The sequence below is a fragment of the Mustela nivalis genome (genome assembly GCF_964662115.1).
Source record: "Mustela nivalis genome assembly, chromosome: 9".
Taxonomy (NCBI): domain Eukaryota; kingdom Metazoa; phylum Chordata; class Mammalia; order Carnivora; family Mustelidae; genus Mustela; species Mustela nivalis.
The window spans coordinates 13360898-13380151 of record NC_139028.1 but is presented as its reverse complement, the minus strand read 5'-3'; the positions used below and the strand labels follow the sequence as shown (position 1 = coordinate 13380151).

The 19254-nt window shown below is 46.5% G+C and overlaps 1 protein-coding gene across 3 annotated transcripts in view; it reads left to right on the top strand.

The window, feature by feature from the left end:
- EXPH5 (exophilin 5) overlaps window positions 1–19254 on the top strand; it is a 64571-nt gene that overhangs the window by 10047 nt on the left and 35270 nt on the right. Inside the window, exon 1 of one of the 3 annotated variants that reach the window (XM_082683220.1) lies at window positions 7171–7242. The exons of the other annotated variants lie outside the window; for them this stretch is intronic. The gene's annotated coding sequence lies outside the window, so the exon portion shown is untranslated. Of the gene's footprint in view, window positions 1–7170; window positions 7243–19254 lie in introns of those variants that run through there. 3 annotated transcript variants of the gene reach the window in all.

Sequence of the window (19254 nt, the reverse complement as noted above, 5' to 3'; positions counted from 1 at the left end):
CTAGATTAGGTCAATATTTACCGCTACTTTTTAAAATCTTTTTTTAAAATGAACTTTTTAATGATCCAATATATATTTTATTTTTAAAGTAGGATAATTATATGAATTGGTTCCCCCCCCCCCCACAAATGGCTTGCAGATTGTCCTGTTACCATTTATCTCCATCTGCTTCCAAGACCCTATGATTATTCCTTTAAGAAAAAGAACCGGGGAACAAACAAACAATAAGTTTGGTGAGGCAAATGCTACAGCACCTGCTATCATGGAACTAAGAAGGAACTTGGAGGGAAAAGGCTTTTGTGCAGAGAAGTGTGATTTTGCACATGTATTAGTACGCATAGTTAATGGGTCATGTTTCACTTCCTTCGTCTTCCCATTTCCTGTGCCTGGTGGCAGACCCAACCAAGCCAGGCCAGACCATTCATCCTGAAATCTATATCACGTGACCTGGTTGTCCTTTTTTTTTTTTTTTTTTTAAGATTTTATATATTTATTTGACAGAGAGAGAGAGAGGAGAGTCCACGAGCAGGGGGAAAGGCTGAGGGAGAAGCAGGTTTCCCAGGAGCTTGACGCGGGACTCAATCTGAGGACCCTGGGATCATGACCTGAGCCAAAGGCAAGATGCTTAACCAACTGAGCCACCCAGGCATCCCCTCTTACATCTGGTTCTTTTGATAGTCAAACCAATCCCCTGCTAGGGTGACATAAGTTTTTTAATTTATCACAAAATTAATTTGCCTTAAGGATTAATCACAAGGATAAGTGATTAACGGGATTAGTGGACGAACGAGCAAACAAAATTAAAACCTGCCATGTTGTGAATTGAATGTTTACCACTCCCAGGGAAACTGGTTAAGCTCTGTAGGAGATCACTGTCTGCACATCAATCAGGAGCCCACCAGGAAAACAGAAACTATTTATTTAAAATAGAATGTTGTGCAGTGAATTGGTTCCATGGTGATGGAAAGAGGCAGAAAAACCCATCAGGGACAGTGAGGCAGCCCCAGACAGACCCCAGCAGGAAGCCTGGAGGCAGTGTTCTGCTGGTAACTGGCTCCCCTGGAGAAAAAGCCTTGATTTGTAGCCTTGGCCAATTTCAAGGTAACAACAGTTAACAACCAGCTTGCAAAATTCCTGAGTATTTGACCATCTTCCCTTTTGAGCCAGTACAAGCCAGCTTTGGCACACCACTGGCTGGAGAGGAAAAGGGAGCCAGCGGTGTTATCCAAGCCTGGACTAGGATCCCCCAAGAGAAACTGTAAGGGAGCATGTTAGGCCTGTGTGGGGGATTTGGAGACTGGCGGGAGAGGCATTCACTGCCAGAAGTTCTGCTTGAGGCAGAGGGAGAACAAGAAGACCCCGCCTTCTTCTGTCTTCTTGCCCTCCAGTCTCCTGCGGCTGAAGCCAGCTGGAAGCAGCTGACCCATAGTTAGAGCCTGGAGAGGAAACTTGCAGAGGTCATCCCCCAGCAGCATGGATCCTTGTTCTTTTCTCTCCCATTCCTGCTGTATTCTGTCAATCCCAGAGCACCTGCATTCTCTCACTGCCCAGCCTCACACGGCTCAAGCTTTCCTTCCTGCCAGACGATTCTTAACGCATTTTCCTTCCTGTTATCCTGGGCTACTGTCCATGCCCGTTCTGTATTCTTTTACAGTTTCTCTGGCTTCTGCACCTTTGGAGAGTTGCCCTGCTCTGCTCTTGCTTCTCCATGCGGCTGCTTCTCTCTGCCGTCCTGGGTGGTCGTGCACCTGTGACTCAGGGTCTTTAAGTAGAAAAGAAGAGTGTCGCTCAGGGCACCTAAGGCACAGTGGGCTTTGCAGAAAGGTTATGCAGGGACTGAAACTGAAATTTGAAGGACTTGGGGAGCCAGGGCAGCTCCAGGGACCGGCCACATGCTCTGCTCGCGTATCATAGCCCACACTCTCTTCCTCCCAGCGTGCCCTTGATTCTTCGACAGACTGCTGCTTTTTGCATTCTCTGTTCCAGAGCCTCTTGCTGGGTTACAGGGCACATCTGTGGCCAGCCTGTAGATGGACTGCCCTGAGGTCAGGCATCCAATCAGCAGCACCTCATGGGGGAAAGTGAAGGGCACGGCATCCTGAGCAGGGGCCACAGACCCTCTCGTTCTGCCTTCTCTTGTGGGTGTGGCACTTCTGTTCTCTACGAGCCCACCTGGACACTAAGATACTTGCTATCTTCTTAGCTTCTGAAATGACAGGTCTTGGCCTGCAGGCTCTGCTAAGACAGGTTGTCAGACCTGGCTGAAATGACAGCTACCTGGGAACTCTTTGGATTACCGGGGCCAGGCCTCACCTTGACATTCTGGCTTAATTGCTCTGCGATCAGGCTGGGCACAGGCATTTTTTTAAAGCTCCCCCAGATGATTATAATGTGCAATGAGGGATCCTGGCCTGACAGCCCGGGCACGGGGCCCTGACTCCGCCTGGCATACACATCTTTCCTACGCTCCTCTCTATTGCACAAGCTGAGGGAGTGTCGATTTTCAGGAAACCCTGTGGTTTGGGAGGGGAAGGCTTGGAGCCCTAGCAGAGGGTGACTGAGAAGGCTGTGCCCCACGCAGACGTAATAAACCTTGTTTCCAGTGCTTTCCCACTTTAAAATTGCTTGGTAGGATCAAAGGGACCTTCTGTCCCTGGAGCTGTTGTTGAGTCTGGCAACGGGAAGAATTGCTTTTTACTTTTTGTTGTTTTGTTTTGTTTTACCGCCCACTAAATGTGGGTTGCACACAAACGCGAGGGCTGGGAGATCCACGGGAGGCTTGTTGTGAGTTGTGTGCTTGTGACTCTGCTCCCACGCTCCCGGCCCAGGCTCTTGGCAGCGGCTCCTGGGTGGTCACGTTCACTGTGAGCAAGTAGGACGGCCTAGCCAGAGAAGGTGACAAGAGCTCTTGAAAGGCAAAAGCAGCCTGGTTTTAGTACAAATTGGCCAAAAGCGAGAGGAAGGAGTTACCTACCTCTGTGCCGATTCTGTGATTCTTCAGGAATACTTGAATATATGCAGAGCCATAAAGCCTCCGGTGTTCACCAGAGCCCTTAATAAAATGACCTTGGGGCGCCTGGGTGGCTCAGTGGGTTAGGCCACTGCCTTTGGCTCAGGTCGTGGTCTCAGGGTTCTGGGATCGAGTCCCGCATTGGGCTCTCTGCTCAGCGGGGAGCCTGCTTCCCCCTCTCTCTCTGCCTGCCTCTCTGCCTGCTTGTGATCTCTGTCAAATAAATAAATAAAATCTTTAAAAAAAAAAATGTCCTTGAAGGTAGAAAGAACAAACATGAGTATCCCTATTCCCTCCTCCACCCAACCCCAGTATTATTATCCTTGTTTCTCTCTTTCCTCAAAGAGTCTTAAGACCAGAGCAATGTCCAGAGTGTGGGACTAGAACGTGGGACTCCAACGGTCCCCCAAGGCATTGGTGCTGTGTGTTCTGTGGCTCCGTGGGTGACGTGATCGCGACACAGGACTACAGAGACCGGGGTGGGGGTGGGGGAAGTGGAGGTTCCAAGGGCAGTTAATCCCTTAGCTTTCAGGGAGTTCAATAGCAGTGGAGAGAACACGTGAGCAGAGATCAGAGCCGGGTCGGACGGAGGGCCCTCAGGATCCCCTGCAGCCACGTGGAACACGCTCGCGGGCTACGGGATGCCCGAGAACGTTCCGGGGGCGCTGATGAGGTTCAGGCTTCAGTGACTGAGCCCGAGGGCCTCTGGAGACAGACTCCTCAGATGCTCCCAGATGGCCCGAGGACCGCCTGTGGGGTTATATGAAATCCCCAAAACAGCCCGCGTTTTGATTTAAATCATGTCAGCGTTCAGAGGATGACCCAGGTTTTTGTTTTCATTTGGGGGGAATCTTTGAAAGACGTTTTAACAGCCTATTAAAAAAAACAAAGAAAAGAAAGGCTGCCGTGGATTTTACACTTGGTTTTCTTCCTTTCTTCCAGATCCCAGCAAGGTATTTAAAAACAACTCTTTGGACTGTGCCTGTTTGAGGGTGGGGTCTCGGTTGCTGGATTATTACCGTGTAGTTGCACTCAGGCTTGCACTTGGCGGCTCCCGGTCGTGCTGAGCGGAGGCCATGGGAGAACTCCTGAAAGTCATGCCCTCCCCGTGGGTAGAGGAGCGTCTCTGCTCTGAGTAGCCAAAGCGCGGCGCTCCACTGGGGTGATTTCTGACAATGACCTTCCCCGTTGGGGTGGGGGCGGGGGATGTCAGGGCAGCTCCCCCATCCCACCCCACATCCCATCAAAACGCATCCTTATTTGTAGGTTCGGGTAGCAACGGCTCCACACAAGACAGCTGGAAAGGCCAATAAATTAGGTCATGTCTGTCCACAGCTGTTTAATTGCCTTGCCCCTGACATCCAGGCAAAGTCTTTAAAAGGTGTATGAGTAACGTATTCCCTGCAGGGTAGCTGTCTCCACCTTCAAAGCCACACCGGACCCCACCCTCACCTTGGTCTGCCTAGCATTCTGTACCTAGCATTCAGCCGCCGCCTGCCTCTGGACTCCTGCATGGCTGTTTTTCATTTCTTCCGTGTGGCAACTTTTCACACGTTGTTCGTTGTTCGGGGCCTTACGGATCTTGGAGAGAGTTCACAGGAATACAAAGATGCATCAGCGTAACTTTTCATTATAAATAATTTGCCTCTGTCTGAGAACCAACAACAAATCTTTTAAATGGCACGATTTCCAACCCGTGCTTTGAAGACATGACAGTTTTAGCATGAAAGCCTCGGGTCCTCTGAGCTTCATCTCTGAGCTGCTCTGGGCCATTCACAGATGGAGCCGTAAAGATGGAAGCTTCTGCACCTCCAGGGGCCTGGGTCTCCTGGGGAGGTAGCCCAGTGCCCCCTTCTCTAGGGGTGTGGGTCCACCTGCCTTCCTGGGTTGCGGTAGTCATCGGGTGGGTTAGCAGCGCCTCACAGCCCTGGGGGGGTTCGAGGCTGGGTACTTCTGTGTTCCTTTCTAGGATGAGAGCCCCGTGAGAGATTTTTATCCCTGTCATGGGTTCAACAACACTTCCGTAGAGCAGCGCTCGTTTATTTAGCTGATACATACACGGGAGATCCTGTTAGGAACTAGTACAGGAAATACAGAATGCTGTCTGTAGTCTCTGCCCTCAGTGATGGGGAAGGACTTAAAAACAGCCTATTTCATGTACCATGACAGACAATGAGACAGCTACGCACAGGGACACAGAGGTCATTTCCCCCCAGGTGAAGTCTCAGGGAGGACTTCGCTGGAGGAGACGAGGCCTGAGTCTTGAGTGGGGTGTGGGGTTCTATAAAGGTGGGAAGGGCATCCCAAATGGGGCAGGCAGCCCTAGAGACGGCACAAAGATGTGGGGGACTCTGGGGAGCAGGAGTGCTGTCACCAGAGTACAAAGTGAGAGCCCTTGACTGGCAGGAGGGCTGGCTGCAAACGGGAGCCCCTGGGGAGCCCCTGGGATACCCGGAGCAGCAGAGTGAGTCGGCTGGTGACGCCGGGATTAGAGGAGAGATGTTTAGGGGCCCTGACTAAGGATGAAGAGAAGGGGAGAGGCTCAGGAAATCTTTGCAAAGTTACATTAGCAGGACTTGGGGCTGACTGGCTGGAGACGGGGATGGTGAGTTCATGGGAGCCCAGGTTTTTGGCTTTCAGGAGCTTTTGGCATCGGACCACTGTGCACACTGAAACTGGCCGGTTCAGGTGGACTCCACGCTCTGGGAGTCCAGGGAGGTAATAGATCTGAACACAGCAGGCCGCCGGTTCCTTCACCAGCTCTGAAACAGGGAGCTAACTGTTCTATCTCGTGAGCTACTTTCTCTCCCCAGTGAAGGTCAGGTGTTAGGCGTGGGACCAGGCAAGAGATGAAGGGAAAGGTGAGCAGAATTGGAAGCAGAGTTCTAGCAAGGGAGCCTGGCAAGTGTTCTCCGGCTCCAGATGGCCTGGTAAAGGACTTGTGCGTCGAAGCTGCCAGCAGGTACCTGATGAGCCAGGAGGGACTGACCGGCCCCCAGGAGCCAGCGCCTGGGCAAGCGGAGGTGAACAGCCTGCCAGACAGCAGGTGCCCGGCGGCCGGAGGAGAGTGCAGGTGCTCTCATTTCCTTACCTGTCAGCTCTCCCATTCCAAGCAAAAAGAATGAAGGCTGACTGATGATCGAAATACCCTCCTCTCCTCCAAAAAAACAAAAACCAAGACCCTTCCCGTGGCAGTTTCCCTTGGTGAAGTAGCAGCAAGTTGACTTTTGGGCGGCACTTTCTCTTCGTGTGGGGTCAGCAGACGTGTGTTTCGGCTTCAGCAAGTGGCGAGTCCCCCGTCTTCACTGTGCCCTCTCCACCAGCCTAGGACACTGGGGATCTTGGTTTAGAAGCTTGTCCCAAGTCATGAGGAGAGAGATAAAGCCATCATTCTACCTTGTGCCGCCCAGCACCGACCAGGTAAGCTGCTGTGCGACAGGTTGAAGCCCCGGCAGGTCATTTGGCCCTGGAATTCCAGAATGTGCTGGAATATATTGAACATATATCTCTAGGTTCAAAGTGTCGAGGCTGAGAATGGTGTCCTCTACGGGCATGACGAGAAAGGAAAGAGATGGTCCTTTCCAAGTTTATCATGATGGGAGTTTATTTAAATAAATCCCAGCCTCTTTGGGGATCAAGATTAGTGATATTTCCATTTCATTCAAATAAGAGATTCTTGACAATATTTTGAGGACCTAGTATTTGTATGATTTTTGCGGTCTGCTGTGGTAAATGCGGAATGTAGAACCCAAGAAATTGATCGTCTCTTTGGGCACACATGGCATGAAAATTTAAATACCGTACAGCACACAACTAAGTACTTCATGGGTGGTCCCGACGGCAGGCTTTGGGAATGAGGGAAAGATGGGTGGGAGCTGAAATGAAGAGGAGAGCGGCCATAAAGATACTGGCCTTGAAGGCGGGTTAGTGGTGGTTGGGGGACTAGAACTCCCAATTATGGCCTGTTAACGCCTCCATTGTTCCAATGCTACATAACACACATAGTGAACTTGCACTAGCATACGCACATCTTCATTTCAACACTTTTTTTTTTTTGACAGAGAGATCACAAGCAGGCAGAGAGGCAGGCAGAGAGAGAGGAGGAAGCAGGGATCACGACCTGAGCCCAAGGCAGAGGCTTTAACCCACTGAGCCACCCAGGCGCCCCACACATCTTCCATTGCAGTGTTGGGAACTAAAGTCCTAAAGAATAGGGCTTGTGTTGGTTTATGGTGGGTAACTGGGGCTTGTACTTCACCCCTCACCCCTGCACTCCTCCCGGAATCTGTTCACCTTCAGTTACTTCTGCTATGTGTTCACTAATTTTTTTTTTTAGCAAAAATTGCTAAATATAATTTTTTAAACTTGCACGTGGAGAATGATATTTAGGTTAACCGTTTATGTATTTTTTTTATTATTATTATTCTAAATGATAACTAGAGAAGTACACAGTCATTTCTGATAGAAGGGAAGTTAATCATGTGCTAAAGGGTTATGTGGTAACTGTCTCCCTATCTCTAGCTTTTAGGTGAATTTGCTGAATCAGGGAGCAGCCACCCAGTGGGCTGGTTGGAGTGACAGGTGTGAAGCCACAAAAATAAATCTTTGACTTCCCCTCCAAGCCCTATTCTTCATAAGAAAGCATAGGAAGCCTCCGGAAGACCAGCAAGATCTGAGTCTTAAACCTTCTCTTGTGTGTTTCTCATAAGGAACTGAGAGAATTTCAGAGTTTCTGGGGTTCTTATTTATGTCCAATGACGTAGGACAGTATTATATAGAATATGTTAATCGGCAGTAATTGACCTCCAGGACTAAGCTTGCATGATTTCTCTTAACTCAAGGCCAACAGATAAAAATTTCTATGAACACTGGAACAAAACAAAAAGAAGGAAAACCTGCCCTACTTCCTTTCCTCAAGTTACTGTCCACCAATGATGGTCTGCAACTCTACCCCCTTCCTATACACACACACACACACACACACACACACACACGCGCGTGCGCAATCTTTTCCGAACCATTTGATCATTCACAGAAGAGCATCCCTGGGGAGGAACAGTGGCAGATTCAGACTCTGCATTTATCCTCCAGTATATGCCAGTATATTTCAATCTCTCCTAAGACCCATCTCTATGAATGCTTCCTCAGCTCTAACCCAGAACAAATCATATCCTTCCTTATGGTCCCAAAGCAAGAATTTTTGTTTTTTTTTTTAATTATGTGATTGTGACATAAGAAGAAATATATGTATTTGATCTTTGTCTCTGGTTTCTGGCACGGAGCTTCTAAAACCCTTGAAATTTCCTGAGTGGTAGGGGTGAGAGGAATATCTTTTGTTTTTGTTTTTTGGGGTTTGTTTTTGTGTGAGGTTTTTGTTTATTTGTTTGTTTTTAAACATGTATTTTATTTTTTAAATTGTTGTTATTTTTTATTATGTTAGTCACCATACAGTACATCATTAGTTTTTTTTTTAAAAGATTTTATTTATTTATTTGACAGACAGAGATCACAAGCAGGCAGAGAGGCGGGGGGGGGGGGGAGCAGGCTCCCTGCTGAGCAGAGAGCCCGATGCAGGGCTCCATCCCAGGACCCTGAGATCATGACCTGAGCCGAAGGCAGAGGCTTAACCCACTGAGCCACCCAGGCACCCCACATCATTAGTTTTTGATGCAGTGTTCCAAGATTCATTGTTTACGTGCAGCACCCAGTGCTCCATGCAGTCCGTGCCCTCCTTAATACCCATCACCAGGCTCACCCATTCCCCTACCCCTTTCCCCTCTAATACCCTCAGTTTGTTTCTTGGAGTTCACAGTCTCTCATGGTTCATTTCCCCCTCCAATTCCCCCCACTTCATTTTCCCCTTCTTTCTCTTAATGTCCTCCATGCTATTCCTTATGCTCCACAGTAAGTGAAACCATATGATATGACTTTCTCTCCTTGACTCACTTCACTCAGCATAATCTCCTCTTGACCCATCCATGCTGATGCAAAAGTTGAGTATTCATTCATCCTTTCTGATGGCTGTGTAATATTCCATTGTACATGCGGACCACATCTTCTTTATCCATTTGTCTTTAGTTATTCATAATGCGCTCCTTTCAACCACATCCCAGTCAGAGACTTCTGGAACTTGGAGTCAGAGGAACCAGTCATGTGAATAGAGGATTGGAACTTTAAGCCTCACCCCCTGACCTCCAGGGAGGAGGGGGGAGGGGTGGGGGCTGGAGATGAACTTAACCAATGACAGCTAAAGATTTAACCAATCATACCTACTCAACGAAGCTTCTATAAGGACCTTAAGCCAGAAAGTTCAGAGAGCTTCTGGGTGGTGAACAAGAATGCATCCACATGCTGGGAGGGGCTGTGTACCCCCAACCCCACAGAAACTCCTGTGCTCAGGACGCTTCCAGACCTTGTCCTGTGTATTTCTTAATGTGGCTGTCCATTTGTGTCATTGATAAAAATCCTTTGTAATATGTTGGCAATAGTAGGTAAATTCTTTACTTGTGTCCTTTGAGCTGTTCCAGCAAATAATCAAACCCAAGACCGGCCCTTGGATGGTCAGTCCGAAGTACCAAGGATTGGAGATCAGTGGCTGAAGTGGGGTCAAGTCTTGTAGGACCGAGTTTTTAACCTATGGAGTCTACACTGATTCTGGGCAGTTAGTGTCAGAAGTATTGTGAGTAGAGAGACTGGTGTTTTTTGTTTCATTGTAAAGATTATTTATTTTTTAGAGAGAGAGGGTATGTGTGGGGAGGGGCAGAGGGAGAGAACCCCACAGCAGACCCACCGCGGATCCTGAGCCTGACCTGGGGGCTCCATACCAGGTCCCCCGAGATCATGATCGGAGCAAAACCAAGAGCCAGACTGAGCCACTTAGGGGGCCCGAGACTATTTTTCTTTTTTCTTTTTTTAAGATTTTATTTATTTATTTGTTGGACAGAGAGAGAAAGAGAAGCAGTGGGAGTGGTAGGCAAAGGGAGAAGCAAACTCTCGGCTGAGCAGAGAGCCTGACATGGGGCTCCATCCCAGGACCCGGGGATCATGACCTGAGCCGAAGGCAGACGCTTAACTGACAGAGCCTCCCAGGCGCCCCAACTTCTTTTCTTTTGAGGATCTGACATACCCTGTGTTTTAACAGGGCTCTTCTGTGTATCTTTTCCCGCTGTTAGAGCTCACATTTCCTAGTGTATCCCCAGCCTCTTTACAAACGAAAATGCTCATTGTAGTTGAATTGAATTCGTTTTATTTTTCACTCAAAAAACATTTTTCAATCCTTTAGCGAAGTGCCAGCACTGAACTAGTTCGTGGGACCAAGAATACCTATGGGAGGGAAGACAAAGCAGGCGTAGAGCAACTTGGGGAAAGGCCGGAGAGTGTGGCCAGGGCTTTGAATGGTTGGCACCTGGTGGTAAGTGAGGGGACGACGGGAAGCAAGTCCACACCGGTAAGCAGGGGGTCTAGTCATGAAGAATTGAGTTGTCTAGATGAGAGAAATGAGACACATAGATGTTACTTGATCAGCCCAAGTAACGAAGGGATCAGAACTCATCTCCTGACTGTCCGCTCCATCCACTCTCTCACGCTCAGTCGGTGTCACTATGCCGCCAAGCCAGTCGGGGGCCATTGGCAGGAGAAGATGAAGATGGCGCTGGAGAACGTCTATGACAATAGTGTCTGTGTCCTGGGGCCACATAGTACCTCTCTTTGTATTTACCACCACAGTCTGAACAGAGGAAGGAGTAACGGGAGGCAAACAGCCAAGAAAATTCTGTTACCCATTCTGACATCCTTTTGGTCCTTTGCCTTGAGCTTTGAAGAACTGATATTTTCAGTGACACCAGGCTTAAAATAACCTGTGTTGAGCAGGTAATGCATAAAAAAAAACACGTATGCAATGAACAAATGAAATAGTAGTCAACCTCTCCAATAATTGGACATTTTTTTAATGAGAAAAAAAAAAACAACTCCCAACGACACTTGGGTGGCTCAGTGGGTTAAGCCGCTGCCTTCATCTCAGGTCATGATCCCAGAGTCCTGGGAATGAGCCCCACATTGGGCTTCCTGCTCAGTGGGGAGCCTGCTTCTCCCTCTGCCTGCCTATCCCTCTGCTTGTGCTGTCTCTCTCTTTATTTCTGACAAATAAAGAAATAAAATCTTTTTTAAAAAACCCAAAACTCCTGTGCCCAACAATAAGGGACTAGGTACATATACTACGGAACAGATGCAGGAATAAGAAAATACTGATGTAGCATAGCATTCTTAATAAAATGCTATGTGGGAATTATTGGCTGCAAAACAGTCTCTATAGTGGAAAAGCATTTTTTAAAAAACTCATGCACGTGTATGTGGCATGTTGGGCAGCCAACCCAACCCTGAGATGTATTATCAGAAAGCATCTATAGTTTGGGCCTTTTAATACCCCTGCATAAAAACATGAGTAGTCTGATGACTTTTCTGCTCAGTGTTAGTAACAAAAATCTTGAGGACACAAAACACAAAACACAGTCCCAATTCACTATATAGTGATGGGGCTGTCTGGTCCCCGATTAAGTCTGACGTCACTCAGAAAAGCAGCCATTCCCCTGCACACCCATGGCGGGAAGCCTGTAACAGTGACGAGGGGTTTGATCCTCCCTTCTCCCCACCCCCCTACCAAAGCCTTTACCTCTCCATGCCCTTAGTGGATGAAGTGGAGTGTGGATGGGCAGAGAGGTACAAGTTTGAGTGGGGGGGGGATGTAGCGGGGACGGATGCTGAATGCTTTTGCTGGACCTTTGGAATGGCTGTTGGATGGCTTCCACACTCTCTGGGTTGGACAGATGTTTGCATTTCTTGCCTCAGGGGGTTTGGGGGAGGTTAAGCTCTGTTCTCCTTCAGCTTCCTTGATGAAAGGGTGTGCTGTCCCCTGCTCTCTGCCAACCCTCCATGTCCCTGGGAGCCCAGTGATTCACCCACAGCCTCTTTCCACTAAGGTCTTTTCCCTCTCGAGCTAGCTCTCGTGGATATGAGCTAAGAGAGCCCCACGCCTCTTCTGCCTCTTCTGCCTCTTCAGGGGCTCATGTCTTGTCCATGGGACACACACAGAGCATTTCTGCCTGAGAGGCCCCGGAAGTGAGGACTGATTGCCTGCTGAGCAACCTCCCTTCATTCCGAGGTGGCTGGCACCAGCTTCTCAAACTTACTCTTCTTGCACAAGAGTCAAACACCAGGCAGCCCTTCCCCCAGACTGAGAGCGACCTAGGCAGAGGTCTTCTGGTAGTGCTGTTGAGGCTTCTCTCTCTAAACTCCTCCATCTGCCTGCACTCCTCTGACCCAGTGTGGGTAACGGGACTTGTAACCTTAACAAGAGGTCTTTGGTTTTTTTTTAAGTAAGAACACTTAATACGAGCTCTACCTTCGTAACAGAGTTTTCAGTGCATAATAAAGTGTTTTTATCTGTTGGCACAATGTTAGTCAGCAGATCTCTAGAATTTACTCATTTAGGCAGAACTGGAGTTTTTTATGTGTGGATTAGCAACTCCCCATGTCCCCCTCCCCCCAATCCCTTACTACCACCATTCTATTCTTTGCTTCTTTGAGTTTAACTACATTAGAAACCTCATGTAAGTGGAATCATTGAGTATCTGTCCTCCTGTGTCTAGCTCCTCTCACTCAGCACAGTGCCCTCAAGGTTCATCCATCTTGTCACATTTGCAGACCTCCCTTCTTTTTAGAGGCTGAGTAATATTCCATTTTATGTTTATATGTTTATACGACATTTTTAAAAATCCATTCGTTGATGGACCTTCAGATTCTTTCTACATCTTGGAGGTTGTGGATGATACTGCTATGAGCACGGGAGGTACAGATATCTCTTGACCTAGTGTTTTCATTTCCTTCTGGTATAGTCCCAGGAGTAGAATTCCTAGATCATATGGTAGTTCTGTTTTAGTTTTTGAGGAGCCTCCATACTGTTTTCCATAGTGGCTGCACCATTTTGCGTTTCCATCAACAGCGTACTAAAGGATTCCAATTTCTTCAGCCCTGCCTTTGTTTTTTGTTTTGTTTTGTTTTGTTTCATCGTAGCCATTCTGACAGGTATGAAGTAATAGCTCGCTGTGGTTTTGATTTGCATTTTCCTGATATTATTGACTTTGAGAATCTTTTCATGGATCTCTTGGCCATTTGTATGCTTTCTTTGGAAAAATGTCTATTCAAGTCCCTAGACCATTTTTAAAGAGAAGATTTATTTATTTATTTGAGAAAGAAAGAGAGAAAGCCTGTGAAGGAGTGGGAGGAAGGGGAGAGGGCCTGTCCACTGAGCACAGACCCAGACACGGGGCTCGATCCCATGACCCGTGAGATCACGACCTGTGCTAAAACCAAGAGCCCAATGCTCAACTGAGCCACCAAGTGTCCCCCTCCCTCATTTTAAAATCAAATTATTAAATTTTTGCTATTGAATTATAAGTTACTTACAGATTTTGGACAAAATTTTTAAAGATTTTATTTATTTATTTGTCTGAGAGAAAGCACAAGCAGGGGTAGCAGCAGGCCGAGGGAGAAGCAGGCTCCCCATTGCAGGACACTGGGGTCATGACCTGAGCTCCAGATACTTAACCGACTGAGACATCCAGGTGACTCAGCATATTTTGGAAATTCACCCTTTAACAGAGATGCACTTTGAATGTATTTTCTCCCATCCCATGGGTTGCCTTTTCACTCTACTGATTGTTTCCTTTGCTGTGCAGAAGATTTTTAGTTTGATATCGTCCCCCTTGTCTATTTTTGCCTGTGCTTTTGGATCATATCCATGAAATCACACCACACTCTTTAATTTCAAAATGTATTACAAAGCTACAGTAGTTAAAACTGGCATAAAGATCAATATATAGGCCAATGGGACAGAAAAAAGAGCCCAGAAATAAATTTCTGCATATATGTCAGCTGATTTTTGATGAAGGTGCCAAGAATACACAATAGAGAAAGGGTAGTCTCTTCAACAAATGGCATGGGAAAAGCTGGACGGCCAACATACAGAAGAATGAAACTGGACCCCTATCTTTCATCATACATAAAAATCAACTCAAAATAGGTTAAAGACTTACACATATGACTGAAAACTATAAAACCAGAAGAAAACATATGGCAAAGAACTTTGGCTTTTTTTTTGCTTTATTTTTTAAAGATTTATTTATTTCAGAGAGCGCATGAGCAGGGGTAGGGCTAGAGGGAGAGGGAGAGAGAGAATCTCAAGCAGACTCCCCACTGGGCATGGAGCCCAACGCGGGGCTCCATCTCACAAACCTGAGATCACGACCTGAGCCAAAATCAAGAGTCGGACACTCAACTGCCTGAGCCACCCAAGTGCCCCTTTATTTGTTTTAATAAATCCTACAAGCAGGTTCTGCTGACTGGTCTTCTCACAATCTGTCTGGATGTGTGGATTCTCTGGCTTTTATGCCGCAGCTAAACCTGAGACAGGCTGACCCTCAATGGAACATCCTGTTGTCCTTGCTTTAAAATGCTGGGTGGACGCAGGCACACGTAGCAGTGTCTCTGGTTGTGGGGATTACGAGTGGTTTTTATTTACTTTGAACTTCCTCGAGTCTTCTGTATTGAGTGTAACTTTGCTTTAATAATTAGAAAAAAGAAAGAACTGGGAAAATCGTATGATGGCACATCAAAGTCCATTTTATTGACATTTAGGATTTCCTGTCCAGACACTGAGGAATTCCCTTGTGAGCAGGTGCCTGCTTGTTGACTGCAGCGGGCTGTCCCAGTTATGCTCTTACGAGTGACAAGATACACTGGTTTACCTCGGAGGATGGGTGGCACTTGACTGTGAGTCAAGTAAGGAAACACAGGAACAGACTCACCCTGCACAGTCTTTGGAAACGGGGACATTGATCAGAACAGAGCAGCATCCTGGGGCCAATCCCCGGGGCTGGTGATCGGCCGGACGGGGGCTCAGCCCCACTGTCCTGCTTCTCCTGGTTCACTTCCATCGCCACAGCTGAGTTTCTTTTTGCCACTTTCTCTCTGCCCCGTGGCTTCAGCCCGCTTGTGACTCTCTAGCCTTGTGGATTCTACGTTCGGTATCGCGTAATACCTTCCCACACTGCAAGTCTCAGACCCAGTGTGACTTCAGTTTGTCTTACTTGTCATCGTGATTTCAAGACCCGTAGGAGGAAGCACATGACTGAGTTATTAATCACTGCCACAAATAAAACACATCAGCTGGGCAGCGTTCCTTCTCTTGTTTACCTTTTAGGTCAAGCACATTCCTGGTTTGGTTGATGAGGACCAGGAATGTGAAAAATTTTGGATCATATAACCCAAAACACAACTAGCCATGACCCCTCTTCTATGGGTGCCCAGTGCTTCCTGGACTGCTTGTAAGCGGGGCCCCTGGCTCTCAGACAGACAGACTGCCGTGCTTAATACATTACTGGTGAGTCCTGTTTTGGGGTATTAGCAATGAGAGTGGAGGTGCTGGAATGATTTAAAGGAAAACAATACAAAACACAATTATGAGGGAATCAGACACACATTTTTCTTTTCTATGCCAGACATTATTGTATCCTACCCAAAATCAAACATTTTTGCTCATAACGCCTAAGTGACGTAAGCTAAATAGTTGATGACTTTTAAAATCCAAGGTCATTGTTAGTCAGGAATAATCCAGACCTATGTAATATCTTTTATACCAACATTAGGTTTCCATAAATAAGTTACATAATTTGGGATAGACCCATGCATTTGTATGGCTAGCATTATTTCCTTCTACCCCAGGTCCAGATTTTGTCACAGAAGTGTTCTGGGAGTACTTATCTGGGGGAATATTTGGATAAATAAATGTAACTACATCTAAAGATAAAACATAGTAAGCTCTTCTGGATGAGATGATACAATATGAAACATTATGTATGTTTGAAATAATTGATGAGCAGAGTCCTAATTCTAATGATAACATTTAGTTCAAGTATTCAGGAGGAAGTGTTCAAAGTGAAGCCTTTTGTAATGTGCTTCTGCAGTAATTTCTGAGGATGTAGAGTGTTGGTCAGGTTAATAGATGGAGAAAAACAGCTTAAACCCAGCCCATTGTGAGACATGTCTGCTAACGTGAACTTGGGAAAAGCAGCAACCATTTGGATAAGGATTACTTCAGAGGTTAACTCTTTTTGGAAAAGTATTACAAACCGTGATCCAGACCAATAAATCTTAACATATGTCCATGCCAGACTTTCTTTGACCCCGTCAGGGAATCCTACAGTGGTTAATGATTTGTGACATGGACTCTCTGAACCTCCACGATCCCTGATGGAGACACAGGAGCACGACTTTCATGGTGGTGGCATTTAGGAGATCTCGGGCATTTTCTCGCATTCTGTGTGTTGAAGCAAAGACTGACTAGCTGTTGTAGTCCTGGCTTACACATCTGGGTGTGTGCGTAGGGGTAGGGAGAGAGAGAATGCTGTATTTCAGCATTAAGTTTCTTAAAGTTAAAGCTACCTCTAGAACGTTGGGTGTGAGTTGGTTTTCTAACATCGCTAAATTAGCATGGTACAAAGAGTGAATTAAATTGAATATGATAAATGTGGGTATTAATTACAGTCTACAGATAACCTGTAGACTACAGGATAACCTCTACAGACTACATAAGGCAATGTAGTCTTATGACCTTTCTGCCTGGATCTGGAATAAAATTTTATGGGTATCACTTTCTTTCAACCTTGTGGAATTGCCTAGGCTTCTCTGAGACTGTTCTTCTTTCGGTATTTTTTTCCTTGACAGGACATGTTCTAAGAATTGGCACCAAATTGTCTGAATATGAGAGAAAAGTACCATGCTCTGCATCCTTATTCATGAAAATGAAGGAGAGATGCACTAGATATTAGCGAGTACAGTTCTGTCTTATTACCTGGTTATATAACTAGCCGTACAGAGGGCGTGGCCAGAATTTAGGATGTAGTCGTCTTTGGAAAAAAGCCATGAATAATAGGATATGTAAGCAAATTCAAGATGTTGAGATCATGGACTTTACCTATGGATGAGAACTGATTGGCTCTAACCTGCCTTGCAGGTGTGCTAATACCAGCCTCCCACGAGGGATTTCTGTCCACTCTTGCCGCTTTGAGCAGCTCCCCTACACTGCAGAATCCTAACGTGGAACTTGCATTAACCCTTGCCTTACAAGTTCCTGTGGAAACATGTCTGAGCATCTGTATAAAGAAGAATGAGTGGCGGGTGGGGGGTGGGGAAGCTTGGGCGGCTCAGTCAGTTCAGTGTCCAACTCTTGATCTCGGCTCAGGTCTTGATCTCATGATTGTGAGTTCCAGCCCCATGTTGGACACCATGCTGGGTGCAAAGCCTACTTTAAAATAATAGACAAATAAGTGGAAAGCAAAGGCTAAAAAACTCCTGTTTTCAAATACTTAGTCATCACTTGATGTATGTTCAGAAAGTCTAGCACTTTGGTTAAGGAGCTGACACTCCAATGCTGAGCCCACTGGCACGTAAAAAAGGGCCGAGACAGGCCAAGTGTTGAATAATTCAGGCTCCGGAAAATAATCTGTGCTCACTCTAGAAATAACACATGTAACATGCTGCTGAGTAGTCGGGTCTGAAGCTAGGCAAAAGCCTTGCTCTTATCCTCACCAGGGGATAACCATAGGCAGGTCTTTCCTGCATTGTGTGATTTCAAATTTTTTTGAAGTTTTCTGGGCACTGGTGGAAGCAGCCAGCACATGGCGTCAGACAACAGATGCTGACCCTTTAATCCCAGACCCACGTCCCACCTCCAGGACAATGTGCCATGTGCATGGTTCCCCTAACACTCAGCAGCCTCACGAAGGTACCAGATATAACTCCAGAAGTTATCTGAGAAGATGGGATTATAACCCCATCTTCCATAAGAGTATTGTCAGTTGGAATCTGGAACTGTAAATTCTCTACTAGCTGATTTGAATCACAGGCTGGATCCCTAGGGAAGCAGCAAGAAGAAAGGGCAGAGGGAGTGCAAGGATGGTGGACCCATGAGAACCGTGTGAAAGGTGGCACTTTGCAGCCATACAGCTGGAATCTGTAAGATCTCAGACAGACCTAAATATGGATTTGCTTAACCATGCCCTTGAGATATTAGGCTGTACCCCCAGGCTTAGAATCATCGCAAGTGGGGCAGTACCCTGGGAGCTTCTCATTCAAACCCCTTATTTTATTTTATTTTTAAAGATTTTATTTATTTATTTGACAGAGAGAACTCACAAGTAGGCAGAGAGACGGGGGGAAGCAGGCTCCCTGCTGAGCAGGATTTGATTTTAGTGGGACATGGGGGAGGTGATTGATGAAAAAAGCAAATAAATGCAGGTATTTTCATCAGAAGATTAATGAGATTAAGAAAAGGAGACAAAGTAATTTGATATCAAAGATGCTTGGAGGAAGGGATTATTTCTGGTGAAGGTCACAGAAGGCTTCTCTTCGAATGTGACTTTTTAGCTAAGGCCTAAATGATATCCAGGAAAATCCATGTGATAAAATAGGGAAGGGCATTGTGGCTGGGGGGCACCGCAAGCGCAGAGCACATCAGGAACCAGACTGGCTTTCGAAAGGAGCAGATAGAAGGCCTCTCGGTGTTTTAATGTCCTCGTTGGTAGAATGGAATAATACTATTTACCTCGTGATGTTCTTGCAAAGAGTAAATGAATGAAGACATATAATTTGCCTATCCGAGAGTAAGCAGTTGTGTAAATGTTAGCTGTGACTCTCGCTTTCTCATATTATTTTTTGGGAAAAGAATCACTTTGTGCAAACATGAGTTTAATTTGTGTGCAGGATCCCATCTCTCACGTATGTCACATATGGATTGAGCTGCTTCACAATGATGGCATAAGTCTGTAGAACTCTTTCATTACCCCACAAGTTAAACAAATAGATACTGATCAACCACGAGTCAGGGACCACGCTAGGCCCTGGGGATACCAAAACCAATGAGACACAGTCCCCAGTCCCTGGTGGGCAGCCCGATGGGTACATGACAAGTAATTCATTCAGTATGGTTTGGAAAATCCAAGAGGACAATGGGTACCTTCCCAGGTGGTGTGGTTAAAGGTATGAATGGATTAAAAAGAGATTTAAGATTAATTTAGGAAGACAAGGATGGCTGGATACATGAGGGACTGACCCTCGAACTCTTAAGTCTGACTTCAGGTGGACAGCCAGGCTTCCTACAGCATCTTCTTTCAGGTGACTAATCGACAGAG